The following is a 12,759-nucleotide window of genomic DNA, read 5'->3' as shown; positions in this document are numbered from 1 at the left end:
GGACGGAAACAAGAACCAAAAGCAAAACAACTTTTAAGCTAAGGAAATTGTAGTAAGCTTTCAATGTTTTACTTTGAAAATCCTACAGCCTTCAGCAAAATCCTTGGAAAATCTCTTCGTGTTTATAAAATAGCATTTGATATCACCATCTAGAAACGTACAAAGCAGCGCAACCAACCCTTCCTAAACTCTCTAAAGCCAAGTAACAGCTGCATTTCCCATGTGGTGGCTAATAAAAAAATGCTGACTCTCCACATTTTTAATTACAGAGTAAAATAACACCTGAGTGTAAAATAGTAGGCATACTATTATTTCAAAAGTGTCAGGGTTGCCCCTTCAACCAGAGCCACGATGTGAGCAAACGCTCAGTCCGCAAAGCAACAGAACAGCTCCTTGGATGCAACAAGGCACAACAGCTTTTCTGCTTCAACAAGTCTTCTCACCGCATCACTGGCATAATGATTTTATGCATGTTATGTGTGCTTGTTATGTATACCTGAGGTGATTTAAATCATTTCTTTGAGTATAACAAAAAAAACTATTTCCATAACAGCACTTTGTTTTTATGTGTCAAGTCTACGAAAGCTAATTTCTGTACTTATTCCTGTAATATGGCTCGTGTTCAAACGCAGCGTGGTAAGATATTGTCTGAGATCATTGTTTTGTCTGTGTCAAAGAACACTACACCGTAAAAGTTTCAAATTAACATAGTAATGTAAGTTTTAGTAAGAGGAAAAAGTGTTCTCATAGTACTTCATCCAAACCTTTGCTTTAATTTTGTGATCAACTTCAAGCATTTCTCAAGGCAGAAGAATGCAAAAGCCCCAAAAATTAGAGAGGTATATGAAAAGCTCCAGAGCATTATAATTTACAAAGCAGAATGCATCATTTCACTGGAAATCATTTTTATTTCAGGGGTTAAACAGCATGCAGCATGGAGAAGGGGTGAGGGTGAATCAACAGAAATTGTTTGGAGATGTTGCAGAGTGGCAGCAACGTACCAAGATATCTGATCGGCCCTAGCATTAGTGCCTACGACTGACAGAATCTCAAAACATTTCAAATATTTCCACTAGGACTCATGCATTCACTGCAGTGAGAATCTATACATGAAAGATTAAGCCAAGTAAACTCTCTTAATTATATATGCCTACCTATTAATTTGATTAGTACGGGATACCAAAGCCAAAACAAAAGAATCACTTGGACATATGAAGCAGAACTGCAAGACCCATTGTTTTATACAAATATAGATGTTTCAAGCAATAGAGTCTACTGAATAGAGTATTCCTGTAACAAGTTACAAGAAAAATCAGTATCTGTGGGCCTTGAGAAAAAATGTAGTCTTGCTCCAAGAATAAATCGTATGGTCCTTGATAATGAAAAGATGCTTAAAGCCACAACAGTTTTGCTTTTCTTTTATTGCAAAATCTTATCCAGAATATTTTTCTCATAATAAAGGGTTTATAAGAGAAATGTTCACTGGAACTAAAATTGAGCTCTAAAGACAGCTAATAGTATGAAAAGAAAGCGGTAAGTCCTCAAAGCAACAGGTTTCCAGAAAATCCAAAAAGTTAACTAACAGCAGAAATGGGATGACAAAGACTAGGGGATATCTTTGATTAAGTAAATTGTTTTAGAAGCAATAACAATCTTGCAAGAGCTCTTCTAATATTAAAGATCCTCATGCCACAATTATGGTCTCAGAAACAGATTATTACCGGGGGCTACACGCAGACAAGTTACGAAGTCTCAAATCATTGCGATACTTACTCATCTCAGGGAGGACTCTGCCCACACAAAACTAAAAGTTTCAGTACTTAAAATTACCTTCTAAAGGCAACGTGAGATTTCCTCCACCTTATCAACTCCAGAACAAACTCCAGCTCTCCCAGAAACAATCTTTTACAGAAGACTCCCCTGAGGCGCTCAGGATAAACGTAAGCAGTCGCAGTGTATTTTAGATTCACAAAGTGAGGAAGCGAACGTCAAATTAAAAAGCACATACTACTCTTTATCTATGAAAATAGTTCTGATAAATGGTGATATATATAAAATGGCAAATACAATCTCACCGCTATCTTTTCTACTATCTACATATGCAGTTTGCTTCCCTTTTATGTTAAATTAGCAGAAATAGAGTTCGATTAATTGAAGCTAAAAGATGAGCAGATATTTTGAATAGGGGGAGAGGGTTCTGATTGTTCTAAATGTGTAAAGTTTTACAAATCCTGTAGTTGTAACTTCTGGAGGAGTGCCATTCAATATTCAAGAGTGGCAAACAGAGCTTATTGCTTTTTTTATAGGTTAATGTGAAACTTTTTGATATTAACTGATAGCCTGAGAGTCTCCAATTAAAACAGTAACACTTGGAGACGGCAGCAGTTTCTTTTTTATGCCATAAATTAATTATTTCTATTTCTTGCTTCAATGCATTTTAAGTTTTGAGACTTTGATGATCTCAACAGATGCAAACAAACATAAATCCCATCTAAGTTAACATGGCAGCAAAAACATCCCAAAGTCTGTGGGCAGCAGTAGGTATCAGCACTTCAAGGTCCACGTGTGATGAAGAGGAATGAGAAATCCCTGGTTAGTTATCGTAAAAACAGGCTCCTTACCATTATCTGTAGAGTACAACGAGGTCCAAGTCGCTTTGTTCAGCCACCACACCAACTGCTCTTTCTAATTCGTGACTTAAAAAAAAATATTAAAAAAAAAAATAAAAAAGCCACACTTCCAAACACCTCCCTTTGCCAGTGATAGCTGGGGGAAAAGCTACCGAGAGCTTTTAGGCTTCAGTAACGAAGGCCATCAGAACCGTGCTTCATTAAGGGGGTGGAAAACAGCACAGTCAAGAGTCAGGTCCCAGGGTGCAGTGTTTTGCCCCTCTCGTCCTCTCCTCCGGCTCACCGGGTCTTTGAGTAAATGAGGCTAATTTTTCCAGTAGCCTTTAACTCCCCAGATTAACCGGCATGGAAAATGTGACTAAAAACTCGCAGCGCTGTCTAGCCTCCGAGCCAGCACAGAATCAACTTTGTTGGAAGTGTTGAAGGACACCTAGCAAGCTGCTACTTGCTGGGTTCATAACCCAGCGCTGGATGTGCACACACAGCGCAGGACTGCGCCATCTAGTTCGCTGCCGGCAGCCCCTGCCCTGCCCTGCGGGGAGGGGACGGACGGACGGACAGACGGACGGAGGGATGGAGGGATGGATGCCTCAGGATGCGGGGCTTCAGCACTTGGCAGCGTTCCGTTCGCTAACGATACAAGTGTCTTGTGCGTGCGTGTTTGTTTTTTTTTCATGAAATATCGCCACCGAGATAATCCACGTCCCGTGGATATGGGAAAATTTAGGCTATAATAGCGCGGCGAACTTGTGCATCTATCTTTGATTTACAAGATAAAAGCAACTTTTAAATTAAAGAGCTTTTCTGCTAATCGAGCTTATTATGCCAGAGACGGGAATGATTTTCCTAGAAAGTTGTCCCTGTGTGCATGCCTATTATCTTTGCTTTCCCCCTTCCACTAATGAGCATTTATCTAAAGAGCCTGTTAATCCTCTGATGTGTGCTTCTGGTCAGAGGTAACAGTTTGAATAAAACCACTAATCACTTATCACTAATCACTGATCATTAATCACACTTCTCCCCAGTGCTTTGCGACCTGCACAGCTCCCCTTGGGATTAAGGAGTCACAAACAAGGATTTTAGCCATTTCTTAGGAAGAATTCCCAGCTTTTGATACCGGCAACCGCATTCACCACATGAAAGTCACGAAATGCCAGGCGGGGGCTTTCATACACCGTACACTTTCCTACTGAAAATAAACCATCCTCTTAGGAAAGCCTCCCTCCTCCCGCAAAACCCCCACGAATTGCGCTTCGCTTTTTCCTTCGGCTCTCACCCTCCGACTCCCAAATTTCTTACAGCCCGGTTTCTGGATTATTTCTGCGTGACAGTTCCTTACAAGAAAGTTTCCCTCCACCGCTGCTGCTTGACGCACTGCTCGTTGTCCAAACGGCCAGACGGGGAAAGTCTGGTGCAAGCCAGCGGTTGAGGATCTCTGAAAACTGCACGGTCGCAAGGCAAAGCCCCAGCGAGATGCTTCGCAGCAATTAGCAGCCTTCCCCCCGAGCTTTGATTGCATCGGGCTAAGCACCGCTTCTCGCCGATAAAATATGGAAATCTTTTAAGCTGGCCGCTCAGCAAACTCCTGATATCGCTCTGGGGTTTCACAGAAACGCACATTTTCCCTTTATTCCTACCCACTCCTTCGCACGACCTCCCTCTTTCCGACTAAGCCCCGGAGCCGAGGGATCGCTGCCGGTGCCGGGACACAAATAATGGAGCAGGCAGAGTTGAGCGGGTCTCCCCCCACACCCCCGCGGCTCTCAGCCTCCCCAAAACTCCTCCGGGGGCACAGAGAGACCCCGGGCAGAGGCAGGGGGCGCAGAGCTGGCCGGGGGGTGACAAACGGGGCTGGAAGTGGGGTCAGTGTAAGGGGGTCCTCTAAGGGATCTCCCCCGCCCCGGTGCCGGCGGAATCCCAGCGGAGCATCCCCGGGGGGCACCGGCCCGCGGCGTGACGTGAGGGCCAGCACCGGGATCTCCCCGCGGGCACGGCGGCCGAGGGGCGCCCACCGCTGCTGAAGTCGCCCAGAAGTTTTGGGGAGCCGGCGGGGAGCTGGGGACAGCTGTCAGCGCCGGGCAGCGCCTTCCCCATCCCATGCCACCCCTTCCCATGCCATCCCCATCCCGTGACACCCCATCCCGTGCCGTGCCATGTTATCCCGTCCCATTCTACCCCATCCCATGCCATGCCATCCCATCCTACCCCATCCCGTGTTACCCCATCCTACTCCATCCCATCCCATGCCACCCTACCCGATCCTACCCTACCCCATCCCACCGCAGGCTGCCCCATCCCCTCTCAACCCCTCCCCATCCCATCCCATCCCATCCCATCCCCAGGTGCCGTGCGCCCCCTGCCCCGCCGCCGCTGCCCTGCCCCTCGGGGGTCGCGCACGCCCCCTCTCCGCGCTCCGTCCCGGCGGAGCACCAACCCGTGCGGCGGCGGGGGGCTGCGAGAAGCGACCCCCGGCGCGGAGCCGTGCGGGGCAGCGCGGTGTTTGCAGGAACTTACCGCCCGGCGCGGCGCGGCGCAGCGCGGCGCGGCGCGGCGGGGACGGGACCGGCGGCGCGGGCGGAGGAACCACGTTGTACTGAGGGAAGGTTACAATGCGTGCTATTTACAGCACCATTACATCACCCGCCGTGACGTCACGTGGGATTCCTGAACTTCTAAATCATTGCGGGCCGGCGCGGGGGGGGGGGGGGGGCGGAGAGGGGAGGGAGAAGGGGGGGGACGGGGAGAGCTGGGGGGGGCGGGGTCTGAGAAAGCCACGCCCCCCGCGGGGTGAGTCATCGGGAAGGGAGGGCACGCCCCCTGCCTGCTCCCCCCCCCCCCCGCCCCGCGGGGACGTCTGTCCGGCCGGCCGTCTGTCCGCGGTGGGGAGCTTCCAGAAGAACTTTTTCTTTTCCTTTTTTTTTCCTTTCCTTTTTTTTCCTTTTTTTTCCTTTTTTTTTTTCTCTTTTTCCTTTTTATTTTTTTTTCTTTTTTCCTTTTTCTTTTTTCTTTTTTCCTTTATTTCTTCTTTCCTTTTTTCTTCTTTCCTTTTTTATTTTTTTTCTTTTTCCTTTCTCCTTTTTCCTCATTCCTTTTTCCCTTTTCCTTTCTCTTTTTTCCTTTTTCCTTTTTCTTTTATCTTTTTCCATTTTTATTTTTTCTTTTTTCCTTTTCCTTTATTCTTTTCTCTTTTTCTTTTTCTTTTTCTTTTTCTTTTTCTTTTTCTTTTTCTTTTTCTTTTTCTTTTTCTTTGTATTTTTTCCTTTTTCCTTTTTTCCTTTTTCCTTTTTCCTTTTTCCTTTTTTCTTTTTATTATTTATTTTTCTTTTTTTATTTATCTTTTTTTCATTCTTTTTCTTTTTTTCCCTTTTTTCTCTTTTTTTTTTCTTTTCTATTTTCTTTTTAATTTTTTTCCTAGAAACAGAGGAAAATCCAAAAAGAGGATACACTGTGGGGGGGAGACACACCCCACCCACCCCCCTGTGCCCAGCCCTACATGTGTCCTGCCAGCCCCACAGCACTGCCCCTGGGGAAACCCCTTTTGGGGTTTCCTTGTGCCCAGAGTTTATCCTGGCTCATAAAGCTGCAGCCCCAAGCCCACAGGTTCCCCTCACACAGAGATGCTGTGCCTGAAGGGACACACGGGCACCAGCCGGGTGCTTGCTGCTCCGGTGCCAGGGCCCCGCTTTATTTCCCTGCAGGGCTTTAGCCCCTGGGGTGAGCAGTGAGGAAACCTCAGCATTACAATGCAGGCTCTTGGGATCTGCACAGGCGCTGCTGGGTTTGGCACTCAGTTAACACAGGAGAGAGTGATACAGCAGGCAGTGCCATGAGCAGGAGCTACATCACAAATGGCAGTAATACGGGGCACTACTCCCAGTTGTACCCTTCTCCTCAGGGTATCTAATAGTTGTCCTTGGCACTGGCACTTTATGCAGGATTTAAGCAGGTAGAAGTAGATCCTATCAGTGACTATCAGTAGGTTTCGAGCTCATTCAGCTGCTTACGGTAAGGCTCAGTGATGCTGTCCCTAGAAGTGTTTTGCCAGGTGTTATCCCTGCAAACTGCACATCAAGGCGTGCAAGGCATCTTCCTTCTGAACGTCCCAAAATGATAAACTATGGCAATGACTAAACTAAGAATCACAGTTACTTCTGCCACACAGGAAGGCTTTTAGCATACAGAAGCACCACGGAGTTATTTAAGGACATGGCAAAAGATTTAAGGGCAGGAAGCAGCTCTGTATCTCTCGTTGGAATATCACCACGCAGTCTGGGTACCTGCACCTTTCACAGATGCACAGCAGGGCTGTCTATTACTGTGACTTTTCCTGTGGTGGGCAGAGCAGTTCCTTCTGCAGGTTTCTCTCTGAGACCAAAATGAAACCCACGATGGAGAATTCAGCTGCCAGAAAAGGGTAACAGGGCCCAAACCCCTCAGATACCCGTGTAGTTGGGATGTTATGGCAAACTGGACACACGTAGAAAAAAAACAAATGCTAGATGGAATATGAGCCATAGCTTCATGTTACTGACCTACTGGTGTGGCTTTCTTACAAATGATATTACAGACCACCAGTGACAAATTACAGTGATTAAATAAGACTTTGGGTGTGCAGTGCACTTCAACTTAAGAAATTGCATTTAAAGTCCCTGACTTGACCATTCTGCATATCTTTTTGCCCTGTCCAGAGTGTTTGTGGAAAAAAACTTTAACAGTAAGATGAAACAAGACCACTGCCTGAGTCAGATCAGTCCTCTTATGTGCCCCAGACCTATTTGGACAAACGCCTGCCACTCACTCGAGCAGCCGGGTAGCTCGCTGCAGCGCTCTGAGTGTCTGCCATGGGAAGGGGGTGACGAATGCTCTGGTACGTGTCAGTGTTGGTTTTCACTGACAGCAGAGCAGAGTGACTCTGGATTCCTGAAATGAGTCTCAGGTCCCGAGGGGAGATTCTCGACTCTTGAAATGAGCTGTAGGTCCTTGGGGGGGATGAGCACAGAATAGGGCCCCAGTTCCTCTCTGGTTAAGATCTGCTGCAGTATGTCACTGCTTGTTGCTTCCCCCCATGCCCAACTTCTGCTTCAGTTGTCACCGCCAGCTCCTGTTGCCCTCTTCTAGCTCTTCCCTTCCCTGTTTCTGGTTTCCTCTTGCCTGTCACCCACCTTCTCTCCATCCTAAACTAGCTAGTTTCTTACCACACACCAACCTCCGAATGGGGATGTGAAAAGCAGCACCGAGAGGTGCAGCCCCATTTTGTTCTGCATTCACTTCGCTGCCTGGAGGCTGAGCAGCTCACAAAGGAGAGTGAGAAATTGCCTCGATCCTCCAGGACAGAGCACAGGGAGCAGAGAAGGGATGCTCAGGACATGTACCTGCTGAGTTCGTGATGCAAACTGAGGGGTGCCCTATGGCACGAGGAAGGACCCTGCCTGCAGAGCTGCTGCCTTCCCGCTGAGCTGATGGGCGTTTGCGTGTTGCCGACGTGAAGAACAGCACTTTAATGCCAGCTTCTGGGAAGGTGGTTTAGATTAGCATATTCTGCTCGGCAAATCAGAAGTGCACGCAGAGCCAGCGAGCACAGCTCAGCTGACGAGCTGTAACTTGAGACCGCGCTCTGTACTGGGGACAAATTTGGGCAAATCTTAGAGGCTAATCAAAGGCACGTCCCAAAACAATGAAACGATTTCTGCAAAACTTGGAGTTCCTTCTCCAAAAGGGAGAGATGTTCCCAGCAACAGACTTGTGGGGGCTGGGGTAACGTTAGGCAGGCACATTCACTTTTTCAGGAATATTGTTTCTGGTATGACTGAATTTTAGAAGCAGCTTTCCAAAATTCTCCAGCCTAGGGCACACACCTGGCATGGAAAGCTTCATCCTGAACAGCTCCAAACTTGGCAATGTTTTTCAGTGATTAAAGAAACACATAATGAAACGTACTAAGTAATCAACTACGTGAGGCACTACCTGTTTTATCTGTAATGTTGTTTCATAATTAATTTAAAGGTATAAAGTCACATGCCTCTTTGCTGTTTTTACACCCAGGCTTTTATAAAGCTGCTTTCTTCTGATGGCAAAATCACTACTTAAAGACTTCTATATATTATATGTTCTAATCAATGTTCCCAGATAGGTCTTTGCCATTTTGATTCTTTAATTATAAAACCCAAAAAGAAGAACATACTCTTTACAGCAGTAGCTTAATTGGTATGAAAACTGCTCTGATTTTTGCAGTGAAATGAATTAGAATGATATTTTACTTGATTGATAGTAAATGACAGTAGTGCTGTTTCAGCAAACACCTAAAATCTTTGTCATATCATTAAAATCACTGGTAAGTGAAGATATTAAAATAATTATGGGAGTTTTGTATGTCAAATATCAGTCTCAGTAAGACACTATTGCTGTCACATAAAATTAATATTTACTGCTGGCACAGATGAATATTGTACATACCTGTTCTTCCTATAACATCATTAACCACATGTTTAACTAAGCTGCTGCCAGCACTGAGTGTTACTCTCAGCTTTGGCCCTTGCAATTATCTCATTACAAGTACTTTTCAGCAATGTCTTTTGCTCTAATTGAACAGTAATTTATTCACCTCCTTACATGCTACCAAACACTTCAGATCTCCATATTTATCATGTGAAACTATCTGAAAAAAAAAGAAAAAAAGAAAAAAAGAAAAAAAAAAGTTTAAAAAATGGCATTCAAAGCTCTTTTCTCTTTTCATAAAGATCTATAGTACTCACACAGAAACGAAGACTTAGATAAGAAATGGTAAGGGGAAAAGTCATTTCTAGATCTTAACATGTTCTTTAACCCATAGCCATAGTAAAATGCATTTTAAAAGGGGATACAAATTATGCTATTTTATATGTAGTAATCCTAATAATATCCTGAACTAATGTAAATCTGGTATTTTTAGTGCAACGCTTGGTTCCTTAATTATTGCATCTCTGTTCAGATCTCAACTCTACTTTTTTACTGACAGACTGAAAGGGATATGAGCAAAGAGAACCAAGTACTCACTGCAGTTTCAGGGGCTCACTAGGAAGTACCAGATTAGTCTTAAAGCTGAGACAGAAAGTGGAGGATGAGTAGAGTTAACCAAAAGTTAGAGGGCACTCAACATAAAGAAAAATTTCTATTAGCTGAAATTTAAACAGTAAGCAATGTTCCTGTTCACCTTTGTCATTTCTCCAATGGGCCGGAGAGGAAAGGAAGTGTGATACATTGCAGGGATGTGAAACAGTTATGTGGGATACCAAATGTGTCATATCTGCATTTCTTCATTCTGAGTACATCTCTTCACCCATTCATCTGATGGACTCACCTGTACTGAATGACATTTCTCTGTCTTAAGCAGGTGACATGAACTAAAGGGACTCAGATCTCAGCAGGAGCAGTTACAAGGCAACAGAAGAGCTTTTTGAAAGAAGATTAATTTGCCCTGCTCCTTCTACATATACTTTTAATATGGATTTACAAGGGAAAATATTTGGTTTTGTGACAGCATTAATTGCTGGAGTTTTATGTTTTCTGGAAATAAACATGCCTAGTAGCACCTCCTGGGTTTTGCAACAATGAAATCTTAATTCTCTTCTATCTCTGAATGATGCCCTAGGCTGTGGCACTATGACAGATAGTGTGTGACACCGATAATGGATCTAATAAGGGATTAATGTTTCTTTGACAGCATTTATCTGCAATGGCAAACTGACTTGAATTTGTATGTGTCAAATGAGAGCTGTCTGCCTCTTGCCACATCTATGCTGTGGAAGCCACAGACCAGAAATGTTGCCATTTCTTTTCCATTCCCTGATCTTGTGAAGGATCAGACCACTAAATCTCAAACTCCTTGTCTGAATTAAACTGCTGAGTGATGGTATGACAAAGCCAGTGTGCATTACTACTGAGGAGCAATAGAGCTAGATGTCGGAAGGATGTATGTAATACATGTGATATAATGTTGGAAGGAGGCTCTCTGTAGCCATGTTGAATTCTAACTCATGTTAGAGATGTGCTGCTCAGGTAGATACAACTGAACTTTGAGAAACACTTCAATGACAGATTTAGCTCTTCCAACATTACCCAAAATGTAATAACTTACTCCTTGTTTCTCTTTACTCTTGGTATGCTTAGTGGAGCCATGGTTTATGTTTGTGCCGTGTAGAAAAGGGCAGGAGAGCAGGGAGGCATAGTCCTTTCTGCAGATAAGATGCTGGTGGAAGCTAATGTATGGAGAAGGCTGTGTGCAGACCAGTGAGAGTAGCCAGGGCACATGCAAGGCCGAGAACTGCAAGACTGAGAGTCTCCTCTTTCTCATCATTTCTCTTGCTCCACTCCAGAGACATCCCAGCAGGTCCAGAAGCACACTGTTTCTCTGACCTTATCTCCTCCAGATCTCAGCACACGTCTGTTCTTGATGCCTGTTCTCTCAGCTCTGACAGGCAATGTCAGTGCTGGATGCCCATTTTAGCCCCTCATCTCTTGTGTATGACTAGGGGTTCTCCCAACCAGTCTCTGTTGCAGCAGTATGCCATGTGGTCTGTTGCAGGGAATTTGAAAAGAAAGACTATGTTTCCTTCTACATCCATAAAAAATAAAAGAAAGTCTGTTTGCTCCATACTTGGACACCATTATTTCATGTTTTGTGGGATGAAATTACAAAATTATTCACATTATTACTCCCCCACAGAGCTCCTGCATCGCTTCTTTTACATTTAATTTACCCTTTTTAATGCTATGCTTCTTGGATAACTAGTTATATTCTGATATTGTTGTTTAGTGCATGAATATGGAAGTCTGGTTTGATACACATTTTCTGGGTAATATAGCTCCAATCAGACACATATGGAGGCTTATATAGATAACTGCTGTTTGGCTGTTTTTTGGGGGGGTCTTTTCTGTTGTCCATTGTTGTTGTTTTCTTTAGTCTTAGGAGTAGAATGAGAAGTAATAGGTGGAGGAGATGACATTTTTGTATGTTTCTGAGAGTCTAATCTGGAAACTATATTTCAACAAGGAGGAAAACCCACAAACTTCTACAAACTCTAATCTGCTTCCTTTTGTCACATCTCTTATTAATGGATGGAATATTTATCCATAAAACCCATGGGCTCATGTCACAGAAAGATCTTAAAGAAATTGTAAGTGCAATTAAGTTTGGTTTTTTTTGTTTTTGTTTTTTTTTTGGTTGTTGTTGTTTGTTTGTTTGTTTGTTTGTTTTAAATCAGACTCTGTCTTACTACTTCTGTTCTTGCAGATGTCAAAAATGTCAGATACAAAGGTTGCTCTTCCTCCTTTAAATGTGATATAATGTTGCTCACACCTTCATATGACTCACTTTAAATTTTTGCTGCTCAAAACAGAAGGAGGGGAAAATATTATTCATGAGAATCTGTAGATACTCTATTTCAAATGCTTCTACTAACAATGCTGATCACATCAAGCTGCTTAAAATCCCAAGAGGCAGGGAGAAATATGTGACCTGTCCTTAACAGAGAAGTCCCACCGAAACTCAGTTTTGTTGATCAAGGGTAAAGGTGTGTTAAGGGCTCCTTCTCTAGCCCAGGACAAGGGTTGCAGAGGGATTGTAATGGAGCCTCCCCACAGCCCTTGGTTTATAACACCCATTACAGTTCTCTGCATAGTCTGCTGTTAGGCTTTGTGCAGGGAGAGTTAAATTTCTGCCTTATTTTTCCAGCCTAAGAGTTGAGAAGAATAACTCCAGCAGTTCCCATGTAGTGGCAAAGCTAGTAATTGTGACAATGCAGCAGAAAGTAAAAGGTTTGCTACCCGTCAGCAGTGCCATGATTCCAGACAAACCTTGGTGACAAAAATCAATAATGACTTTCTGGTGGGATTTGACTTTGACACGTGTGAAGAGCAGTCCTTCACACATGTGAAGATCAGGAAGAAATAAAAAGCCACAGCAGCCCAAGGGTTAAAATATTTTCTTCTAAAAGAAAATGACTAAAAATCACATAAGTAAAACAAAAATCAGTCTGCTCTACTAAACCTCATCTGCCACTAAGAACTTACATAATATACTGCTGACATCATGACTGTATAAATTACATGGTACTTTCACATGTGACATAGAGATTATATTACTACTGCATGG

General features: G+C 43.9%; 1 protein-coding gene across 2 annotated transcripts in view; it reads right to left on the bottom strand.

Annotated features, from left to right (window-relative positions):
* The window catches only part of CREB5 (cAMP responsive element binding protein 5), a gene marked incomplete at its 5' end in the record, with an annotated part of 257,184 nt that extends 252,009 nt beyond the window's left edge, over positions 1 to 5,175 (bottom strand). Inside the window, one exon of one of the 2 annotated variants that reach the window (XM_082752545.1) lies at positions 5,145 to 5,175. The remainder of the gene's footprint in view (positions 1 to 5,144) is intronic. The other variant, XM_082752544.1, reaches the window with a different exon arrangement.
* Between the last annotated feature and the right edge of the window lie 7,584 nt (positions 5,176 to 12,759).

This window comes from Aythya marila (assembly GCF_965140915.1).
Source record: "Aythya marila genome assembly, chromosome: 2".
NCBI lineage: Eukaryota > Metazoa > Chordata > Aves > Anseriformes > Anatidae > Aythya > Aythya marila.
The sequence above is the reverse complement of the archived record's forward strand: the minus strand, read 5'-3'. Positions and strand labels throughout refer to the sequence as shown.